Source organism: Eptatretus burgeri, chromosome 8 (assembly GCF_056783735.1).
Source record: "Eptatretus burgeri isolate ZD-2024b chromosome 8, Ebu_testis_v1, whole genome shotgun sequence".
NCBI classification, from domain to species: domain Eukaryota; kingdom Metazoa; phylum Chordata; class Myxini; order Myxiniformes; family Myxinidae; genus Eptatretus; species Eptatretus burgeri.
This window is the reverse complement of record NC_140968.1, coordinates 98102479-98126255: the sequence shown is the minus strand read 5'-3', so window position 1 is coordinate 98126255 and position 23777 is coordinate 98102479. Positions and strand designations below refer to the sequence as shown.

General features: G+C 43.2%; 2 protein-coding genes across 11 annotated transcripts in view; one reads left to right on the top strand and one right to left on the bottom strand.

Annotated features, from left to right (window-relative positions):
• Positions 1-23777, bottom strand: part of LOC147022350 (uncharacterized) — a 51466-nt gene that overhangs the window by 20088 nt on the left and 7601 nt on the right. For 3 of the 10 annotated variants that reach the window (XM_085893147.1, XM_085893152.1, XM_085893157.1), the window contains exons 2-3: positions 21685-21743; positions 3273-3366 (exon numbers count right to left, since the gene is read on the bottom strand). The gene's annotated coding sequence lies outside the window, so the exon portion shown is untranslated. Of the gene's footprint in view, positions 1-1788; positions 1852-3272; positions 3381-21684; positions 21744-23777 lie in introns of those variants that run through there. The other 7 variants (XM_085893148.1, XM_085893153.1, XM_085893149.1 and 4 more) reach the window with 4 other exon arrangements.
• Positions 20987-23777, top strand: part of LOC147022349 (pancreatic propolypeptide YG-like) — a 42181-nt gene continuing 39390 nt past the window's right edge. Inside the window, exon 1 of the mRNA XM_085893159.1 lies at positions 20987-21068. The gene's annotated coding sequence lies outside the window, so the exon portion shown is untranslated. The remainder of the gene's footprint in view (positions 21069-23777) is intronic.

The window sequence follows — 23777 nt, the reverse complement described above, 5'->3', positions numbered from 1 at the left end:
CTCTACATAAAACATTTTACAAATCACAATAAAATTATTAGCAGCCTTATCCGCTGGAACTCTAATGTACCTATCATGGAGATCCCGAATGTCTTTACAAACACTCGGCTTGTTCAGCACTGGTTCAGACTGACCTAGTGAAAGCAAGCCCCGACTACTAAAAAACTCAATCATATTATCCAGGACTTCTACAACTCTGTTAAACCATGCATTGAAACTGTTTACAGATAACTTAAACTTGGTGCACATTTTGTTAACAAAATTAGAGAGAATCCACAATTGAAGACCGAATGCAGCTTCAAGGTTGAGTTACTGGTTCCCTATATTTAGCTCCCATTTCATCAGATTCCTAATTTCACGATTACTAATTATTATATTCAAATCCCCAGAAACTACATGTCCACAAGGACCATATAAAAAAATGGGAAGACGAACATGCACAGTCAGTTTCCAAAATGTCTTTTATTACATCTATACGAAGAGTTTTAAGAAATTTACCATAATTGAATAAGGATTGTCCTATGGTCTTAGTGAAAGTGAAATATACCTTTAATGGGGTTCGCTCCCTGACTTTATCTGGTAATAAACACTCCACACGAATATCCCTAAAAATAGAATGAAGCCGAAGCCTATCTACCTGCATGCTGGAAAAATTACAAATTAAGAATTCGTGGATCCAATAAACTTTGGGAGTAGATTTCTTCACCAGTCCCCTGCTACAAAAAGCTTCGATCAAGAACAAGCACGTGTCATATGAACCTGCTAAACTCTGGAGAACATTAGCCAAGACTTGTTTGGAGCATGACCTCAGAAGAACATAAAAATCATGAAAAACGTTTCCTTCATAAAAACCTTTAAGTTTATCAATTATCTCTGAAATTTCCATTTTTGGAGCCGTACGACACCGACAACAGCGCCCATGACCTCTGGGTCTCCTGATTGGATTAGCAAGATAGTCGTTACCGAAAACATTACCTTGAGAAACTAACTCAATACCTTGTACCCTGTCATTGAGGCCCAAAGGATAGATCGCACATCGTGACCTGATCCAAAAATCCTCCTTGCATTCTTGCTCAACATCACATTCCTCTTCACTATCAAAATCATGAACATAAACTGAGTCTATAATTGGAATGGAACAACCACTAAAAGCATGCCCAACTTCATTGAAATGATTATATAAATATGTCTTAATACCAGATGAAACAGCAGACCTATGTCCATTCAAACGCTGATGTAAACATTGAGATTTTTTTACCAACATATTGCAATCCACAATCTCCACAAGTGAGAAGATAAATAATGTACTTTGATTTACATCCCAACAAACATTCACAATCAACAACAACAGTCTTACCTGTCACATGACAAACAAAAGTTTGGCAAGGTCTAAAAACTTTACAACACAAACAGAGAGGAATTACACTTTTCAAAAACAGCTTTACAAGTACTTGACAAAACATACTGACTCATTCTGATGCTGAATGCTTTTTCGTTTTTCATAAGCCTGACATTATTGTCACTGTTCGTTTTTTGACAGAGTCTGGTTGGCTCAGACCAGCCAGAAGAGACAGGCTGACCAGGACACCGATTTGCGAGGGGCTGCCTCACTTGAGGCGGGCGTTAACTGGTATAGAACTGAAAGTTATCCCACCTACACTGACAGTTCCTATCAATCCTCGATCATAAACTGATAAGACAGACCGATGGGTGGGCAGACATTAACCAATTGCTTCATCCCACTTTTCGTTTCGCGTGCACGGGGTAACAACAACCCTCACTGCTTACCTGCAGTAGTCGGAAGGCGACAAAAAAAAATGAAGCGGATCGTGTGGACTTGTAAGGTTTTGTTCAAGAATGTAAAGGTGACTCTGGTTGGTAAAACATCTTTGGTCATGTCACACACGTCACGAGTGAGTGCTCCACGTCTGCACTCGTGGTTTTTCTTGGAAACTCTCTGGCTATCCTACTTTAACCACAAGGCCTAATCAGGTGAGCGCACATTACTGTGTTTATATAATAAAAGCGTTTTTGTAATTTGCTTTCCCAAACAGGGGGTTATATGAGGTACAGTAGATTGCAGATATCAAGACCATTAATTCCATGGAAATTAACCATACTTGCTCCAAATGGAACATGTGAAACACCTTACATGGGAGCACAGAGTGAAAATTGGTGAAGAGGTAGATCGGAGGGAAACGAGGTTGGAATTCAAACAACGTGGGATTCCAATGTGGGATATCCAAATTAAAAAAGATTTTTGCTCTGATTGTAATATTTTCCTGTTTTGAGAAACAATTGTCCTTTATACAACTTTTTGAAAGAGGGGAAAAAAATGTGCACTTACTTTTAGAATAAATGAATAAATGCTCTTGTTAGACTTACAAAGTAAATGCACATTGAAGGCAGAAAAATGTACTTTGTTGGCCAGATGATGACACGATGGAATTCTGTTTCAAGGGTTTTTAAAGGAAATGCCATTTTAACACTAAAATTTAAGAAAGCAAGATCATCAAAGCTGGTATACATGCATTTAGCCATATTATCTTTATTCATACCTCCACCACTGAAGGGGGACGGAGGTTATGTTTTCACTCCCGTTCGTCAGTCTGTCGATTTGTTGTCTGTGAGCAGGATATCTCAAAAGATGATGGACTGATTTGGACAAAACCTGATTGGCAGGTTGATTGTGTGATGAGGACGAATTGATTAGAATTTAGTGAACATCCGAATCCAGATACGAGGATTCTTAAAGTGATTCTTCACCATCCATTGACAGAGAGGGCCAAAAGGATATATCGCATGATATTTCAAAAAGTTATCATCAGATTGTGACAAAACTTAGTGGATTAGTTGGGTAGGTGACAAGAACAAGTCGATTAAATTTTGGTTCAGGTACGGATGCAGATCCAGCCTATCAGTGGGATACAAAACAAACTGTTCAGCCTGGCGGAGGCATTTGCTCGACCGAGTGCTCTACCGAGTACTCTACCGAGTTAGGGGTTTTGTATCTCAATGAAATCATCAATTTCAGTCTGGGAAACATGGAGTACTGATACATTTGGCATCAATTCAGTTGCCAGCTTGTCAAAGTCTGTGGAATTTTGCACCAAACACCACTGTACGTACACTTTGCAAGCAAAATAAATGAAATGGCATTTATTAACTCACAATCCAAGTGTTTCCAAATATAGGCATTCCCTAATCGCAGTCATGTTAAAATGTATAAACAAAACAAAATCTAAATGTACAGTATATTACAATGTACTCACTTTGTTTACTTGAGACACCCCCTTGAACAGTGTCAGCCATCTTGGAAGTTTTGCAGAACATGTGCTGAGTCATTCATCTCCTTGGTGACATCACCTATCCAAAAACAACTTCGGAATTTGAAAAGGTGGGATTTGGTGTGAGAGACATGGAGAGATTACATTCAATGTAATTCATTCGATCAGAGAATGAACGGACGTGCAACAGACATCATCAAAAATGTAACACGCGGAACACGTTTTTGATGATGTAGATGTTGGATATTGTCAAATTGTGGGAAAAAAATTAATTTATGCTGAAAACATTTACCACTACCACATAATTTGATTCTGCATTTAAGTTTAAAAGAACACAAACATCACAGAAATATGGACTTTTATTGTATGACCCTTCTGCAACAGAATTCTCTGACCGTAACATACTGTTACGAATTTCGTCCGCCCGGCGTGCGATTAGCCACGTAACTCAAATCGCGACGTGTCGCCCACCGGAACGGACAATTCAGTCGTGACCCTCTTGGAACTACCGCCAAGGAGCTAGCCACGGATGGGGGTTTAACCTCACCACAACCCAGTCCGCATTCTACCCGCGCGAAATAGGGTGAATCGCCGAATGTCGATATACCTAAGTACCCATGCGGGTAGCGTACCGAGGAGTTGTACCACGCCGCAGGTCGACTCCGGACACGAACCGCTTGAGCGGCTCGTTCCGTGCTGCAGGGATAACCGAGCGGAGTTATCGCCGACCTCGATGGTTCAGATTATTTACTGGGTGTCTAAACCCACTACCAATCCCTTAAGTGATGCAACATGGCACTTTCAATGGGGAAAGAGACAACGAACGGGATACATTTCACACAAGCACATTTATAACAAAGCACATATTGCACACACAACACAAGCAAGGAATCATGTAACATACAAGCAACAAATAGAATACAAAAGCAATACGACTGACTATAATTATTATTTACAAGCACTTACACAGTTTCCACTTGGCAGGACACGGCGCCACAGCATGCATACAAAAACAAAGAAAGACCTCCCTCACAGGCAAGGGGGTAGACGGGGTCCGTAGACCTTTATGGTCGTAGGCCGTGGATGACCGAAAAGGCCCACGAGACCGAAGGGTCTTACCCGCACCCTCGTGGTGCGACGGTGGGCAGGTCGCGACGTCTCGTCCCCACGGCAACTAGCGTAGCCGTGCCTGATCTCGGGCCTTGCAACGGTGGGCAGGTCGTGACGCCTTCTCCCCACGGCCACAAGGACAGCCACGCCTGATCTCGGGCTTTGCATTGGTGGGCAGGTCATGACGCCTTCTCCTCACGACCACTAGAACAAGACTTCCACCCGACTGCCCCAAGTCTGTCTACGACGAAGACTTGGACCACGACTGACTTGGACCAAGACCATGACGACCAAGACTTCCAAATGACTGCCCCAAGTCTCTGCTATCAGCGCTCTTTTCCAGGCGTTCATCTTGCCCTTTTATTTCTCCTGCGCCTGCCCCGCCCTTCACGGCGCGTGGGTTGGGGGAGGAACATTCCAGAGAAATTGGGACGGGAGTTGGTTTCCAACCGTCAAACTTGTTTACCGGAGGAGAAATTGGGGTGGGGCTAGTTTCGTTGCTCCTTTAGCGGCGTTGTGGTGTGGATGGCGTGGTTGTTGAGATGGCGTGGTTGTTGAGATGGCGTGATTGTTCCAAAATAATGACAGGTAATGAAAAATGGCTAACTCAAAGCGTCGCAGCCCGGATGAATCACATAAATTCCCTCTATACAACGGGTGTGGACCAACTACACATGAACTTATCGATATATCTAACCTGAGGACCTTTCTGGTGTATTGCAAATTTCCACAGCCGTAACACTACGTTACACAGCAAAATCAACCCCATAATCCTATATGCCATTTAAAATGGTGATTTGAAGTGTCAGTTTCAAAGAAAAAATATTCGATGAAAGAGACTGACATAACTTATCAAATATATCTCGCTTATTTAGGTTTTGAGCAAAGAGAAAATAGGAGACAAAGTTGTTTCGGGATTGTCACACACGTAACATGGAATGGGCCAATTCAAAAATTTGAATGTATGATGAGTCACAATATTGTGTCCTTAAATGTCCGTTCCCCCTTCTATTGTCAGGTCAGGCCAGATCAGATCTGTGACTTACTGCAGGTAACAAGTAAACCTGTACCAACATGTTTCATGGTCGGGTTGTCGGCGACTAAACCGTCTCCCCCACCAGGTTTTCTGGTGAGGAGGGTGTATGGATATGGACACCCAGCAGGATTAAAAACAAAACATGTCAAAGAGGGAAGGAGCTCCTTGTGAGCCAACGGTCATCCATATCTCATGCCCAACTGTGCCTGTGGACGTCGTCCCACAGTGGGGTTACTTTTTTCTCGGAGGTTGGTGGCAGGATTTTCACTCCGGCCACCAGAAAATATTTCATTCTGCCAAACACAAAAAACACACAAAACAAAACACAAAAACCGCAAAACACAAAAACCCACTCCATTAAAACCCACCCTTTGAAAACTGAAAACCCACCCCTTCACAGGGCAGCTCACCGGATGACGGATTGGGGCAAAGCCTTCGGGACCCCCATTCATTGATGATAGGAAGAAAAGCACGGGATAATTCCTTCTTGGGTCAGATTGCAGTGGTGTGTGCCAGGGTGGTGCAGTGGTGTGGTCCACCAGACGGCGGTCTCCTTGGGTTAACCTAAGGTGGTCCCTTTGGGTGGGTGCCCAGGTATGTCCTATTGCAAAGAGAGGATGATTACCTGTCTATGAAATCATCCAATAACTGACTCCAGTGATAATCGAGGCAACAATGATCAATGAGCATATTATGAAACTGAGGATTCGTCACTCATTGGGTCTCATTTCCCTGGTCCCTGTATATGCTCCAATTGAGGTGAGTGATCTCACTATGAAGGACGCATTCCGTGCCACGTTCATGTCTGTGGTTGATCAGTGCCCCAGGCGAGATACTCTTCTTGTCTGAGGGATTTCAATGCGTCATCTGGAACTGATGGGGATGGTTTTGAGACATGTGTTGGTCCTCATGGGTCTGGAACTGTGAATCTGAATAGCACTAAGTTCCTTGACATTGCAAGAAGTCATGGACGTAGGGTGGCCGATTCATGGTTTCAGCGCCCACAAGCTCATCACGAGACTTGTTGTTTCAACGCTGGTGTTATGGCAAAGGAGATTGACCATATGCTCGTTGAAGGACAATTCAGAACTGCAAGGTCTACCGGAGTGCTCAGTTCTTCAATACCGTCCACAGGCTTGTGGTAGCAACTCTGCAGTTGCAGCTTAAATCCATGAGAATCCTGGCTGAGACTGGATGTTGGCAAGCTCAAGGAAGAGAGGGTAGCTGAGGAGTTTGCAAAGAGGTTGAGTGGGGATTTGGGGGGTCTGGGTGCTTTGGGAGACCCTGAAGATTGTGGAGTGCCTTCAAGACCACCGTCTTTGATGTTGCCGGTGGATGTCTTGGAACTCACCACAGGGCGTAGAAGAACTGTCTCCCAAGGGACACTGGATACCATTTACCAGAGTCACAGCGACAGGCTTAATGGCAGAGCTGAGCTGTTCAGGAAATTGAGGAATAAAACTGGACGTGTGCTGAGGGCAGACAAGGAGGCCTATGTGGAAGAATCTGTGAAGCGGTAGAGCATCACCTGTGGTCAAGTGGTTCTCGTCCTGCTTACAGAGGAATCCATGCATTGCGTTCCTCCAAGTCCGTCCCTTGATGTACTGCAGTGGGTTCTCAGTTTTTTCATGGAGTGGATTTTCAGAGTGGAGGGTGGTAGGCTCTTGAGAGAGGAGTCCGAAGTGAAGGCCAGCTCGGCCGGTTACTTCGAACGGCTGTACCAGGCTAATCCACCAGCTGTTGAGTTGGATGTCAGGGGTGTTACTATCCTGATTGCTGACCCTCCAATTAACTGTGAACCACCTTTGTTTGTGTAAATACAGGCTGCGGTGAACCGGTTGAAAGGAGGAATATCTCCTGGGATTTGTGGCATCCATGCTGAACTTCTCAAGGTTGGTGGAAATGCTGTACTCCTGTCATTGTATGCAGTTCTGTGCTCTGCTTGGAACACAGGCATCATCCCAACTGACTGGAAGAGGGGCCTTGTTGTCCCTTTCCTGAAAGGGAAGGGTAATCGCCAGGACTGCAACAGCTACCGAGGGTTGACGCTGTTCAGTGCCACGCAAGGTCTTAGCTCGGATAATTCTTGATAGGGTTCGTCACCATCTGCTTGAGCACCAGCGTCCAGAGCAGTCAGGCTTTACACCAAAGAGGTCAACGATTGACCGTGTCCTTGTTCTTCGGGTCCTCACCAACGGCAGATGAGAGTTTCGGCCAGGGGCTGCTTGCTGCCTATGTTGATTTCCGCAAAAAGCATTCCATTCAGTCAATCGGGATGTCCTCTGGAGTCTGGAGGATTCTCGGTTTTTGTGTGGTGCCACCAAAGTTGATTTGTCTAATTTAGGAACTATACTCTGGTACAGAGAGTGCTATGAAGTGTGGTGGTTCCATCTCCAACTTATTTCTAGTTCTTACTGGAGTTCTTCAGGGGTGTGTATTGGCCCCCTCACTCTTTAAACAATTGTATGGACTGGATTTTGTGGGGAAGATGTCAGAGAGATCAAGCTGTGGTGCCATCACTTCGGAATGTCAAGATCTCTGACCTTGATTTTTCAGATGATGCAGTCATCTTTGTGGAAACACTTGATATTCTTGTAGGGGCCCTCAAGGCAATGAATGAGGAATCAGAACCGCTGGGTCAAAACTAAGATCCAGGCTTTCAGTGACATCTTGGATGCTGCCATCTTGTCTGTACCTGTTTGTAATGAGGATGTTGAGGTCATGGAGAGATTCACTTACCTTGGCAGTGATATTCGTGTCTCTGCTGGCTGTAAGCCAGAGGTCAATAGTCATCTGGGTCATGCCTGTGGAGTCATGGATTCACTGGATCATGGGGTGTGGTGCTGCCGGTACCTGTGCGGGAGGATGAAAGTCCAAGTCTTCAGGTCATTGGTGCTTCCAGTCTTGCTCTATGGATGTGAGACTTGGATTCTGACCAGAGATCTGAGATGTAGACTTAACTCCTCCAGTAACTGGTCTCTTCAGAGCATCCTTGTCTGTCGCTGGTCAAAATTTGTGTCCAACGAGCAGTTACTGAGGGAGTCTCAAATGAGATTTGATACCCGTGTCGTCCGTGATCATCAGCTGCGGCTGTATGGACATGTGGCTCCATTTCCTGATGCTTATCCTGCTCACCAGATTGTCTCAGTGAGGGAGCCTCATGAGTGAAGAAGCCCATCGAGATGACCACATACCTGCTTGCAGCACGTTGATTGTCATCTCAAGGAGATGCAGATGGGCCAGATGGAGGTCCCTGGAGTACCAACGGAAAGTGGATGCAGCGACGCGCTGCTCCGACGCATGCTCCCATACCTGACCGAACCTAACAGTTTCTCTACTTCCTGCAACCATAAAGCCATTTGTGTGTTTGGTACTTTGTGTTAATCAATTTGATCTCTCACCCATTCTGACAGTCCTCTCAGTGTAAGTTCCATTGCTTTATTCCAGTTAATCCTTTTATTCTCTCTATAATTTGGTCCTTTTGTAAGTAATGCATGTAAATTTTCTGTCTTTCACTTTTCTGAGATCATCTGTGATAATGTGTTTGTGATGTGAATCTTTAAATAAGGAATGTCCACAATTACATTGATGTGTGTTCGTCAACCATTCCTCCACATCTATAGATGGCACAGTTTCCTTGTAGTTGAAGATTATTTTCATCACACACACACACACACACACACACACACACACACACACACACACACACACACACACACACACACACACACACACACACACACACACACACACACACACACACACACACACACACACACACACACACACACACACACACACACACACACACACACACACACATCTGGTGAATCGCTGAGCCACCACGTCATTTCCCTGCCTCAGAGGGATCCTCATGTCCAAGACTATGTTTCCGTGACAATTGAGATCCTTGCACCGGTTGAGTGGCGTGCCGACGGCAATCATGGGAGAAATTTTACCTTTGGCCGAGTGACCAAGTCCCATGTGATGCTGGGAAGTCAAACAGTAAAAGACCCTGACCAATCTCCACCTTCAACAGGATTTACTCAGTGCCACCAGATGAAACTGTTGGGGCAAGCAGGATGAGCCAGTGATCAAGAAAGGTTTATATCTGTATTATAATATAATATATGAAACAACAAACAGGATTTGTATGTGAATGATGGTTTGAATCCCTCTAACCCTTACGCAACACTCGTGCCCACGGAGCGGATCAGATTATACGAGATATTGACTGAACACAACGACATATTTAGGGACCGCATTGGGTCGACAGAAACAGAACGATACAACTGGGGATTTGGACAAGATGCCCCCCACTACCCCCGACTTGGTGTGATGGGCTCTGAAGAGCCTGCCACGTCCCTATCAGATGTTATATGAGTTTGAAGGCCTCAGCTCACGGAAGGTGTCAAAATCCCTCCGCGACTTCGGTGAATAATGCCCCCAATGAGCTCTGTTTTTTTATGGTGGCCTGTTCGGTTGTCGGACGCGACCCACAACAGCCGCGAGGTTCAGGACATCTCCACCGGTGCACTGAGATGTCAAACTGCCACGCTGCCGGGCTAAACACTTGCTTGGTAACGTCAATATTTGTTCTGAATGCTTCCCATACAGTGAGTGTGGGAAATAGATGAAAGTCGGAAAAATCAACAACACAGCTGGGCGTGGAGAGGTCCGAGACTATAAGACTATACAACAAACAATTTCAAGCTCATCAGCATTCCTCGATCCTACACATCATGTTAACACACCATATTCTCTACGATTCTATACCCTCTTCAAGGAGGAGGAGATTGGGACCATACTCTGCAGAGCGTTGGTGCTGCCTAAGCAGTCTCCTTAGCTATTGAGCACAATCCTGGACGGGTCACCACTTCGACACAGGATACCAGAATGCTGGCACTCATTTTCCCAACCTCACAAGGATGACAGGCCGAGTTAATCCCACCTGGTACTAATTCAATGGCTGAGCAGGATTTGAACTCAGGACTCGAGGACCCAAAACCCACCATCCTCACCATTAAGCCAACAACAGGCTTAAACCCCTTCAACCTACATCATAACAATGACTTGGTACAAATCCAAATAGATTTATTTCAAAATGCTGGAGGGGAAAAAAAAGGACAACATGGCAAAGGCTGAAGATGAAGATGAATAGAGCTAGAATTTTGGTATCTATGAATGAGTTTTAGTGTTAAACTGGGAGACAAGATGGATGCTCCAGATTTTTCTGTAAACGATTTCGTTGTGTTTCGACTCAACTGTGGAAGTGAACAACATTACAGCGGATTGCAGTCGTATAGTGCTCACAGTGTTTTATATTAGATTTTATAATAAAATAACAACAATTAGCCTTCAGTGATTAATAATCCTTTTGCTCACCACTCTGTGGTGCCAGAAGGTAAATATACATGGAAATGTTGACAGTGTAATTGGATTACAGTTATTGGTGACTGCAAAGAGGAATTGCAGAGAAACGAGTATTTATCAAAAGGCAATAACAACTGAACAGCGCAGCAATTGAATTGTGATTTGCAGAAACAAACAGAAAACTGCCATCCCCCCCCCCCCTCCCCGTGCAATCTTGATTCTGATATCCACCATTTTGAGGTATTCACACGTCGGAAGAAACTTCTTCAGCATTCCCATCCCGGATTGTAAACAGGATGTTTTTCATGCACAAGATTTATTTTTTTTCTTTCTTGGAAGTCTTGCGCATCTTTTGACACTAAATTTTATGCAATTTTTTTTTGATAATATGCATAAAATTAGCATACTTGCTTAATGAATGATTAAAAAAAAAAAAACTACACATTTATTGCTAATTCAATGATGTCGGCATATTGTAAAGAAGATTTTCCATCTACACACAAAATTTTGTGTCAATCGTGCGTTCCATTTCCGAGATCTTATGGGGGAGGTGGTTTAAAATGATGCCCCCCCCCCAAGCCTAATCATACTTCAAAAAAGCCCAGCTAGTGGGGCAACTTAGCATAACAATTGTGCATTTTGTGAGGAAAGCACCAAATTTGGCACACGAGTAGCCGATCATATTATGAACAGATTTGGATATTGGGCCATCTCAAATTCAGCCGCTGATGGCTGTGGCAGCCATTTTCCACTGCCATCAAAAATTTCGAGATGGCCCAATATCCAAATCTGTTCATAATATGATCGGCTACTCGTGTGCCAAATTTGGTGCTTTCCTCACAAAATGCACAATTGTTATGCTATATTTAGCTAAGTTGCCCCACTAAGCCTGAATCGGGTCAATTGATTTCCCCCCATGGGTGTCGTTCCGGCTTCTCCTTGCAGTGCCACACTGACCATCACCATTTCTGTATTTGCCATACTTGATGCTGTTCTTAATGTTTGCTGCCATCTGCTGTTTGCCACCAGCTTGGCATCACTCATGGCATGTTCCCTTTCATACTCCTCATTCAGTTTGGCAAGTCTCTGCTCATAGTCCTTCCGATTGGCTTCCAACTCAGCATCCAATTTCTGGCCTCTCTCTTCTGCTTTTAAACCTTGCTTTTTCACTAACAGACTCTTTTTTTTTTTTTTAATTGGTCTCCTATTTGGCTCCAAGATCCTGCAGTTTGGCCATGAATTACTTAGTGCGCCTTAAGAGGTTCCATCCCATTTCTTCTGCTGCTTGCGGCTGAGTTACGCCTCAACTGCCCCTCCTCTACCTCCATGTCTACTGATTTTGATGTTGCATTTAACAATTACCCATCCTCCCTTTGGGCTGTGCTCATCCTTCGTAGCATTTATATTTTGTTAAAATAAAACGATTACCCCTTCAATGCATCACTGCATAAGGTGCAAAAAACTGATACCCTTAACTACAGAACTATCAGCTTACTTCCAGCAAGTTAATCAAATCCATCACCACAGTTTATATGAAATCTTTCCTTTTCTCCACCAACCTCATCTCATCACCAGATCACCAAAATCCTCTATATCTATTTGCAAATGACTCCACCCTCTGCCATGACATCCCACATTCTTTAGACAGGCAAGCTACAGGCTCTTCGGACCTTGAAAAAACACACAACATCACAAGCTAGTTAAACACTTGGAATGTGTCTTTCAATCCTGATCTATCTATCTATCTATCTATCTATCTATCTATCTATCTATCTATCTCTCTCTCTCTCTCTCTCTCTCTCTCTCTCTCTCTCTCTCTGTTCTCTCTCTCTCGTTCTCTAAAAGGGCTGTCTTGCATACCCTCCACCCTCCTATCTACTTTCTGAAACAATCCTCTTGAAGAAGTTCAGTCATTCAAACTCTGGGGTCTCAATATCTATCATGACCCTTCTTGGGCAAACCACATTTCAAAGTTGGCCTCCAAAGCCAGCCGCTGACTGGGCATCCTCGGTCATACAAAGTCCTTCCTTGGCACACCTGAACTCCTATCCACCTACAAGACCTTCATCCACAGCTTGATGGAGTACTGCTCCCCCTCTGGGCTGGCACCCCTGTCTCACATCTTGCTCATCATGACACCATGGAAACCAAGGCGTTTAAGATTATTGGAATATCCCACGATGAAGTTGAATCTATTGGGCCTATCACCTCACCATCGCAGACAGGTCTGCGGTCTCTCTGTTTGCTAGCACCTCCTTTCTGGTCTTGTACCCTCTACTCTTTCCTTGCTTTGTCCCCACGAGGTTTCTGCAGAGCTCACATGGTTCAACATCAACCTCCTTCTAAGGAACCTACCTAAATCCAGGATCACTGCTCACTTCCACTCATTTGTTCCTCTTTTTCCTGCATGTGGAACCAACTTCCACATCCTTTTCAATTGAATTGTTCCCTCCAGGTCTTCAAGACAGCTGTTCACCACCATCTCAGATTGTCCCCAATCAAAAAACCTTTTATACCCTCATTAACCCCACCCAAATTCCTCCTCCTTCCAAATTTCCAGTTTTCCCTCCTTGGAGTTTCCTTCCCCCCCCCCCCTCGCTACTGCTCCTTTTGTGTGCATCTCAACTGTTCCGTTTGTGTGTTTTGCATCCTGTTTTTGTCTGTTACATCCTGATCTGTTCAGTATCCTAACTCTTCCATGAGCCTCGACGAGCGATACAAATTTAATAAAATATATAATCCAATTTAAAAGGAATTTTTTGAAATATCATGCTATACATTACTATATCGTTTTTGGCCCAATCTCTCAATGGTGAAAAATCACTTCATAAATTAAATAATTATCGTTTCCAGATCTGGATTCAGATCTTCACCCAAAATCGAATCAATTTGTTCTTGCCACACACCCAACATGTCCACCAAGTTTCGTCCGAATCAGTCCGCAACTTTTTGAGATATTGTGCTATATATTAGTTTAGACCCATTAATGGTGAAGAATCGCTTAAAAATCAATTTGTAATTCTCATGTATTATATGTACTACTTGTGAATGTCTGCAGCTGTAGAGGAATCCAGGTAGGGTTTGACACAGCAAAGGGTTGATTTACCTTGTGTCACTTTTCTTACTTGCTTTCTGCAGCTTTCTTTATCTGGAAGAGCGTGGCAGTTTATTTATGGAAACCCTATCCACCTGGAGGAAATAATTATTTGAGAGCTGATTGTTTTTTCCCTCCAATTATGGGTGAGAGACATAACAAGGAATAACAAGGAATAGTAAGGAAATCCAACACAGGTGGAGGACATCCATCCCATCAGGCCTGCATGAACACCGAACCACACCAACGCAAGATCATTTTAATTAATAAAAGAAAGAAAATATTGTATTTATTTTTTGCTGTTGCTTTTTGTATTTTTTTTGCTGTAATTTTTTATTTATTAATTTATTTTCTTACCCTCGGGGAGGGGGCATATGCTTGGTTAAAAACACATCGACCACACAACCCCCTTTTAACAAGACCCCCACCAACAGCACTCCGTACACAATCACCCATCAATACTCAAACTACCTAAAAGTCTGATCAACATCCCCACACCCCTCTATCTCCATAACTTCCAGGTACCTATCTAATTCTAATTTAAACTTATCCACTTTTTCTGCTGCCACTACCTTTCCAGGGAGACCATTCCATACATTAACTACTCTCTGAGTGAAAGTCCCCTTCCTTACTACCGTCTTAACTCTCCTCTTCTTTAATCTCAGGTTCTGGCCCCTGGGCCTTTCACTGTCTACTCTGTTGAATAATTATAATTCATCTTCACATATTTTATCTCTACCTTTCATTATATTAAACATCTCCATCATATCTCCTCATAGCTGAGTCGAGCTCGGCCCGGAATCAATCTTGTAGCCCTGAGCTGAACCCTCTCTATGGCATCGATGTCCTTCCTGAGTTGTGGTGACCAAAATTGTATACAATATTCTCAATGTGGCCCTCACTAAATTCCTGTACAATGTCAACACCACCTCTTGATTTATAATTGATCCCCCTCCAGATACAACCTAAAACCTTATTGCTTCACCTATAGCTACCTGGCACTGCGCTACCTGCTTACCTCCCATATCTATTACCACCCCCAGATCCTTCTCCTGTGTGACACGCTCCAACATTACCCCTTCCATCCTGTAATCTCCATTTCCATTGTTCTTTCCCATCTCCAACACCTCACACTTGTTCAGGTTAAATTACATCTGCCAATCTTTTACCCAATCTGTACAAGTATCAATACTTTCCTGTATCTGATCACCACCCCCTCTGCTATCCACCTCACCTCCAAGTTTTATGTCATCTGCAAATTTGGAAAGCTTACTCTTCACCCCGCCATCCAAATCGTTGATGTAAATAATGAATAGTAATGGTCCGAGTACTGATCCTTGAGGTTCCCCACTACTTACATCCTCCCACTCACAGCCACCCTTTGCTTCCAACCACTAAACCAGTTTGTAATCCAATTAACTACCTGACCAGCCACTCCACAAGCCCTCACTTTGGCAAACAACCTCCGATGTGGTACCTTATCAAATGCCTCCATAAAGTCGAGATATAGTCTCCACTGCCATTCCATCATCCACCCAATCAGACACTGCTTCATAAAACTCGAAAATATTTGTTAAACAGGAGCTACCTTTGGTAAACCCATGCTGACTACATTGAATTAGTTTGTATTTGTTTAAATAGTTGATTGAGTCTTGTTATATATTTTAACATGGAAAGTTTCCTCATCCCACGTTCACCTCCACTTCTTTATCTTCACTACCATATAATGTGGGTTCGATTCCCATCCTGTAGAAACGGTGCTTCATAACCGATATGAAGGATACATCGCCAGATGTATCCTTCAGATCGGAGTTCAGCTGAGTGTCCCCTCCGATAGCATGAGTGGACATCGATGATCCCATTGAGTCTTTCGTGAGCCATCACCAGCACGCTGAACAAATTAGTCCAATTCCATATTCCTGTCGAACGCCAGGTCTGGTCAGCCAGTTCGTGAAAGACTTGGACCACACCACACCTACTGCAGCCGACGATGTGAAAATGTAATTAACTAGGACTATTTAAAGTCACGGTAATTGGTTACGAGCAAATTCATGGATCAGCTTATACCTGCACACCAGGGCACTTCCTCTTCCATTTCGACAAGAAAATAAAAAAATTAATCTTTGAATAATCCTGGTGAAAAATAGAAAATGAACAAAGACTTGCACGAAGATTCAAAACTTCACCCAATAATTACATCTTTTTTTTTATCCCCCCCCCCCCCCGAACAAAGGGCTGGGAATGAAGATGACTCGGAGCAGAAATTTTTTTAATGACGATTCTTCCTCCAGTGTGCAACTCTCTCCCTCACAATGCAATCAGGAAATATTGGAATACAACAAAGCTTGCCTTTTCAGCATTCACATTAATATTGATACAGTGTGAAGATATTACACTTCACGTACGTCGAACCAAATCCTCTGCAACCACCAAACCGATGCGTTCCATTCGAGAAACTCCCGCTTCAATCAAACTGCCCGATAATTGTGAAAATGCATTTCAAGTTGTTGCATGAAATTGCTACCAGGTTACTTAATCAAACAAACAGCTCCGCTGAGGTTGTGCGCTCCGCTTTCCTCTCCGCTCCGATGAGCACGCACTGCGCCTCGCACTCACCGTCGCTTGAAACGCCGTCGCTAAACTAACGCTCAACTGTGATGTCATGTTTTGTTTTACGTCATAAAGGTCCAACATGAGAACGAACTTAGGTTGAAACTAATTCGCGAAATTAAATGTGAAGCAAGCTGTTCCTCTAATGGTGATCAAAGCCCGTGAAAATGATAGTCCAGTGACAAATCTGTGCAGTCACCGTGACCTGTTGGACAAACTAATGCAAGATGGTGAATATGAACCTCTCAGGCACAGCTCCATTTTATTATCAATTCATTACACCTCAATTTCTTCTGAAATGGATCAACTGGTAACCATCCACCCAACTCCGGTTTCTTGTATGCTTCCATTTCAAACTGCCACCATGCCAGCTGGCTGGGTGTTACCTTTGCGGAAACAATTAGCTATGGTATTGCAGATCAGGCTTTCTGAGATTTTGTGAGTCCGACCCAATCTGGTCGGGCTTCAGGGAACATTGCAGACAAACAAGGGGTGTTCCTCTTGAGAGCACTGGCAATGCAAACCGCTGGCATTGGATGGGCCTCCCAGAACGCCATGCTCGGTGTGGCTCCAGTCGTGAACTCGCAGAGAAGAGCACCGTAGATTATGCAGCACATCATGAGGCAGCCTACCGAGGAGGCTACACCTGGGTTCGGACTTCTAGCCTTCTTGGGACAAGTCGGTAGGAACACCAACTCCAACAGTGCCCTCCATCAGGCACTGCAGAACCAGGAATGCAACCCTTAAGGGAGAACAAAACCCACAAACCCCCAACCCAGCAGCCTGCCCCGAAGAGCTTCCAATAGAACCAATGTTTCACTAAAAGCTCCTCAGAGACAGATGGTGGGAGCACCCCAGGTGACTGTGAACATTCTTGCTTGTGGGTTGCTGTGTTTCTCTCCCATCTTTAACCTCCGCCATCGAAGATGGACGGAGGTTACTGTTTTCACCCGTTTGTTTGTTTGTTTGTTTGTGAACAGTATTACGGAAAAACTCCTGGACGGATTTCGACGAAACTTGTTGGGGGGGGGGGGGGTTAGGTATGATCCAAGGATCATGTCATTAGATTTTGGACTTGGTCCAAAAAAAGAAACTTTTTTTCAAAACATTTTTGATTTTATTTGAAAAATATTTGAATCCTTTTTTGCATTTCTACATGTTTTAAGTGATTTCCAACCCCCCCCCAAAAAAAAATTTGTTAGAGAAAAAACAACAAATTTTGCAACTTTTTTTCAAAAAAATTTCGATTTTATTTTTTTGGGCATTTCTACGTGCACGTCGATCTAGTTTAGTTTATTCAATCGTGGTTCAGTAGAGTCTGACCTGTTTTGACCTACAATGAATAGGATATCAGGTTCACTTAAGTGACCCAGCAGTATTGGCGGTGGAGGTTTTGCACTCTACCGAGTGCTCCCCCTCTAGTTTCCTGTGAATTCATTCCATCCATCCATCCCTTGGGACCATACTCTGCACAGAGCATTGGTGCTACCTAAGCAGTCTCCTGGGCTATTGGGCACAATCCTGGACCGGTCGCCACCCTGACACCTAATTTGTGTATTTTTCTTCTGACACACCGGAAATATATCCTCAAATTTACCTAATTTGTGTATTTTCCAATTTTCCTGTATTTTACCGTGAAACCCCCTCCAATTATAATCAACATGAAATAATTTCCCCAACAGGCTCAGCGTGAGGCTCCGAGTATATCAAACGACATAAAACTCTCCTTCAAATGGTACCAAATACAGCTTTGGTATATTTTTTAGAAGGTTCGGCCTATTTTTGGCCTATCTCACCCAGACTACATGAACCAATCGCTTAATCCTGAATTTCGTTTCGCGTGCGTGGGGTAAATACAACGGCTCATGGTGGAGGGCAGACCTCCGCCAAGCTGAACAGTTTACGTTTTGGAACCCACTGATCGGCCGGAACTGCATCCGGCCCTTTGTCGGCTAAAAAAACAAAAAACAAACAAAAAAAAACAACAACAACAACTTCCGATATTTCGTCACGTGCTTTGATTAAGACAATAGCGAGACCCGTCATAATGTATTTACGTATTTACGATATATATAGTGTATTTACAAAATTACAATACGATAAATGGAATAATCTTTAAATAGTAACGTGAACTTTTCAAAACTTTAAAGCAAATGTCCGAATATATTTAAAAGTTCATGATAGACGCTCTCAAAAGGCACCGTCTATGTGAGGATGTGTACATGTGCTCAGTATTTAAGGAGATCCGGATCTTGTATATACAAGAGCCGAGTCCGGGAGGTTAAGGTTTTGTCTTCACAAGAAGAACAAGAAGAAGAAGAAGAAGAGGAAGAAGAAGAACAACGCCGAGCTCTCGATGAGCAGCGTTTGCTACGCGAGACGCTGCTAAAAATTTTTTTTGAAATATCGTGCTAAACATTATTTTTGGCCCGACCTCAATGGAGAAGAATCACTTTAAAATTTCATAAGCAATTTGTTCATGACCGTCCGTCTGTCTGCCTGTCCGTCTTATCATTTTATGATCGTCAGTTTATGATCGAGGAACAACTTATTTAAATAGAATGCTACATCTTGAACACAAATCAGAACAAGAATAGAAAGACAAGTTTCTCGTTTTACAATATTTTGTCTCTGAATTTATCCTGACTGCACATGCGTAGAGAGGAGTGATATAACAGTCAAAAAAAAAAAATCATTCCAAACACTAAACTTAAATGTTTTTAAGGACGTTATAAAGGACACAAACAACAGGCATGAAGAACTAACATAACATGTTAAACGAGGTGGTGTAAAAGATGCTGCATCAATAATGGTTGATGTTAATTGTTGACAAAATGGTTGACAAAATTAATTTGTCGAAGACAAATTAATTGGGGCCATGCGGTCGCCTTCTTCCTGCTTGATGTCACACTGTATGCAGAGATAGCCACACCGGCACACGTGGACTCGTTCACTTCACGCAAGTCTGACGACATGGAGAACAAGCTTCATCCTTTGATCGTTGCTAATGGTGGGTGGTTTCCTTCATCTCTTGCTGGAGAGCTGTTCTTGCTGATAGTGGTGCTTTACTGCGGTTGGGGCAAGGCCAGGGAGGCAGTGCTTCACATGGGTGTCGCGTGGCCTGAGTTGGGCCAAAGTTGGCTGCTTGGCTAGTTTCGCGATTGGCCTGGGCGGTGGCGACACTGGCAGGGCACCTTCCCTATTCCTTTTGCAAGATAGGTCAGTTGCGGTTGTCTTGCGTAACTCTCGAGATAATCTGAATAACTACGTATTTGAAATCGGCAACACGCGACTTTTCAAATGACATAATCCGCCCCTGAATGCTCGGTGCGCATGCGCAGAACCCCTAGTAATAAGATACATTGGTGATACATATCTCATGTGTGCCAGATAATGATTGTAGCATGAAATGTCTCTCAGAGCTTTTAAAGAAGCCAAAAATACTTGGAAACGTACCCACGAGAATGGGGGGTGCCTCAGCAAAACAAAAGATTTGGAGAACTTCCTGATTAACTCTCCCAAAAAGTTGATATCTTGCCGTACTGAGCCGTACTGCAAAAACTCTTGACGACGTTGGCCCGTGAGCCTCGAGCCCGTGAGCCTAACCCAAGCCCTCCATCTTAATGATGAAGCAAACACCAGGCATGAATTAATAATGGGGGTTACATAATCAGGTTATTCGAATATTTTCTTTGCCGAAGCGAAAGTTGGATAGAAATTTTTTTTTTTTACCTACTACAGTACATTACCGAAGGTGATGATGTTTACCATAAATCATGTTTGAGAGGTGAGGGTGAAGAGTTGGAGTTGTGAGTGCTGTTATAAGTAAATATATATTTGGCTCTGAGGCCACAACACAAATTCTACGAGATTTTTGTATCTGTTGGTGAAAGGAGACATGTCCATTCATGGGTGTTATAACCAAGGCTGCTGCTTGCTAATTGTATTAACAGGAAATGGTACTGTTACATGCTGCCTTCATGCACCAGATGGAATACCCCAGTTACCCGAAGGGGAGCACGGCAGAATTACATATTCCGTCTATTGTTTAACGTCATGAAACAGAAGGATATTTAATACTAAATTTATGAATCCCTACTCTCTACGTTTCAAACACCAATACCATTTAATAAGATTCCATCACAATGATTTTAAAAGTCCCCAGAGTTGCACACACAGTTTCAATGCAGTTTTCAATGAACTCCTGACTTTCAAGTCTGCAACTTATCTCATGTATCTTAACAAAATATACCCTTAGGATATGACTTGGTGTCACAGTCAGTCGTGTTCATGTTCGAAGCAGGCTCTGTTGCCTCGATAAGTGCACGAGTGCGCACAAAGTGACGCCCGACTGGCCAGCCGCGTTGCGAGCCCCCAGCGGGTGATCGATGTGCTCAGAGAGGGTTCGTCTGCTTTCATGTCAACCCTGTGACCCCAGCAGGATAATATTGGTTTGTTGAGAACCCAACCGGCCAGCCAGGCTGGACCGACCAGCATCTGCGAAGATGCAGCTGGATTGAATCAGGATGGTGGTCAACATGCAACACCTTCAGTTGTGGTGAGCATGCAACCCTCACAGCACCCTCATCGCTGGTTTGAGGCCAGTTTCATAAAATGTGCTCGGCCCCATGCTGAACCTGTTCCATCTCTCACAGTCCACATTGCGTTCTCCCTCCTCTGTCTGGTTTACATCGCGTTTCCCTCTTCTTTGCATATGGTTCTGTGCTCGCCCTATATTGTGTTGTATGCAAGGTCATTTTGAGGCCTGGCGACAAGGTGTCTGCATTCCTTGTCTGTGCAGAGGCTTGTCCACAGTCCGGGTCAGCATGTCCCATAATTATTATTTGTCGAATTGCGTTTCTCTTTCACGTAGGAGTACAGTTTGAACACACTAATCCATTGCACAAAGTGATTTCTCCAGCCATGTGAACATTTTAGCCAATACAAAGCTTTCTTCAAAGTAATACTGGCATTCCAGCACTCTGCCGAGTGCCACATATGTATGCAGGTGTCTACACGAGTGTCCGTTCACATAGTAACACAATTCGTAGTTAATTAAACTTGCCTTTTTCCACAGCAAATACCGTGGCAACATTTTCAATTTTGTGGTATCTAATATATAAAGCTCTTTCTAACCATCGACTGACTGACTGACTGATATTAAAGATCGGTACCTTTCAGGTAACGTAGAAAGCTGAACCTTTTCGTGCCGATGGATATCGAAGCCGATACACTGGGAAAAAATCACAAAATCGTCGGACAACATCCATAAATGAAAATATAAATTAATGAAAATAAATAAATGAAAAAAACAGGGGTGAGCGACTCAAGACAATGGGGAAGCACAGTAATTTTGCGTGCCGATGGACATCGAAGCTGATACACCAGGAAAAAATCACAGAACCAAACAGAAAGCATCTGCAAATGAAATTATAAATAAATGAAAAATCAAATGCAGGTGTGCAACCCAAGACAATGGGGAAGCACGGTTCGTATGCTTACACAATGTGTAAGCACAGCCCACTAGTATATTATGGATCCGTAACACTCTCCCCCTTCAAAAAGGAAAGTTTTACCAAAGCCTGCTTACCTTTTACATAAAGTCTAAACAACACCAATTCGCTTTAGAAATATAAAAAAAATGCACAAATTATTCTCCTGAACACTTCCCAACTGATTACAAGAACCATTCGAGAGGTTTTCCGATCTCACCAAAGCATCTGTGATCACATCGTTTTTGCCTTTGATGTGTTTAATTTCCAAGCTGAACTCTTGTAACACGAAGCTTCATCTAATCAATCGCTGATTTTTATTCTTCATTAATTTTGTAAGGAAAGGTTAACGGATTGTGATCTGTGAAAACAATTCCTGGAAAAGTAGTTACACTCAGGTACACCTGGAACAATTTCAAAGCCAACAGAAGAGCAAGGGTTGTGGACCAACAACAGAAGAACATCTCTTTTTCTGTTGGCGAATAGTTCTTCTGGTGTTTGTTAAACTTTTTCGAATGATATCACACAGGGTGATCAAGGCCTGTATTATCTTGTTTCATTAGAACCGCTCCGGCTACCACATCGCTCGTATCTAGAGACAATTAGAAGTTTTTCAGAAAAATTGGTGCGGCAAGAACTGGAGAATTCGTACGTATGGCTTTGACAGTGTCAAATGCAGTCGACATTTGTCATCCCACACAAATTTTGCTTTTCACTGAATAAATTAGTCAAAGGAACCACAATGTCAGAGAAATTTTTACAAAATCTCTGATATCATCCTGCCTATCCTGTCCTAGGGATTGGATAAGAATCCATTCTCATCACTGCATTAACCCGTTTGAAGTCAGTGCAACAACGAAAACTGCCATCTGGCTTGGGTTCCAGGACGCAGGGCGAACTAAATTCAGTGTCACGATGTTCAATGGTGACATTTTCGAGCATGTATTTAATCTTCTCATTCAGGTGTTCTAGTTTTACAGGATTCATCCTGTATGGGTGTTGTTTCACTGGCGTAGCATCTCTTACCTCGACATCGTGATACACTCAGTCAGTATGGCTTAGTACATCTGTAACCAGGTGAGCAAAGTCACGAATTAAGTCTGAGACTTGACCCTGTTGTTCTGTTTGGACATCAAATGACCCAATTTCTGATCTAAGTGTGATAACACCTCAGTGTTTGTCAGACTCAGACAAGCGTTGTCCCTAATGTGCTCAAATTTAATCTCATCACACATCTCATTTTACTTCTGCACAATAACTACAGGTAAAGCATGTGAGGCTGAAATCATACTTTCTGGTTGCTCTGCCATGATAATTTTTAAAATCATATTTATGTGACACAGTCGCCTCTGCTTGCGTCTACCTGGAGTTTGCACGGCATAATCAGTCTCACTGACTTTTCGTTCAATGAGTTAAGATCCAAAATACCTTGCCTGTAATGGTTGACTTGCTATTGGTTAACACCAAAACCTTATCACTAGGACTAAATTCCCTGTCCTTGGAATGTGTATCATGTCTCGCTTTCAATACCTCCGCCACCGAAGGTGAAGGGGGTTATGTTTTCACCCCTTTCTGTCTGTTTGTTATTTGCAAAATCGAAGATTTTTCAAGTATATTGGTGAATCGATTTTGTTATTCTGTCTGTCTGTCTGTCTGTCTGTCTGTCGATCACCAACAGGTCACAATTTTAAACCGATCTTCACAAAACTTCACCAGATGGTAGAGTTTGTCAAAAGGAAGAAGCCAATTGTTTTTGAGGTCAAAAGGTCAACAAC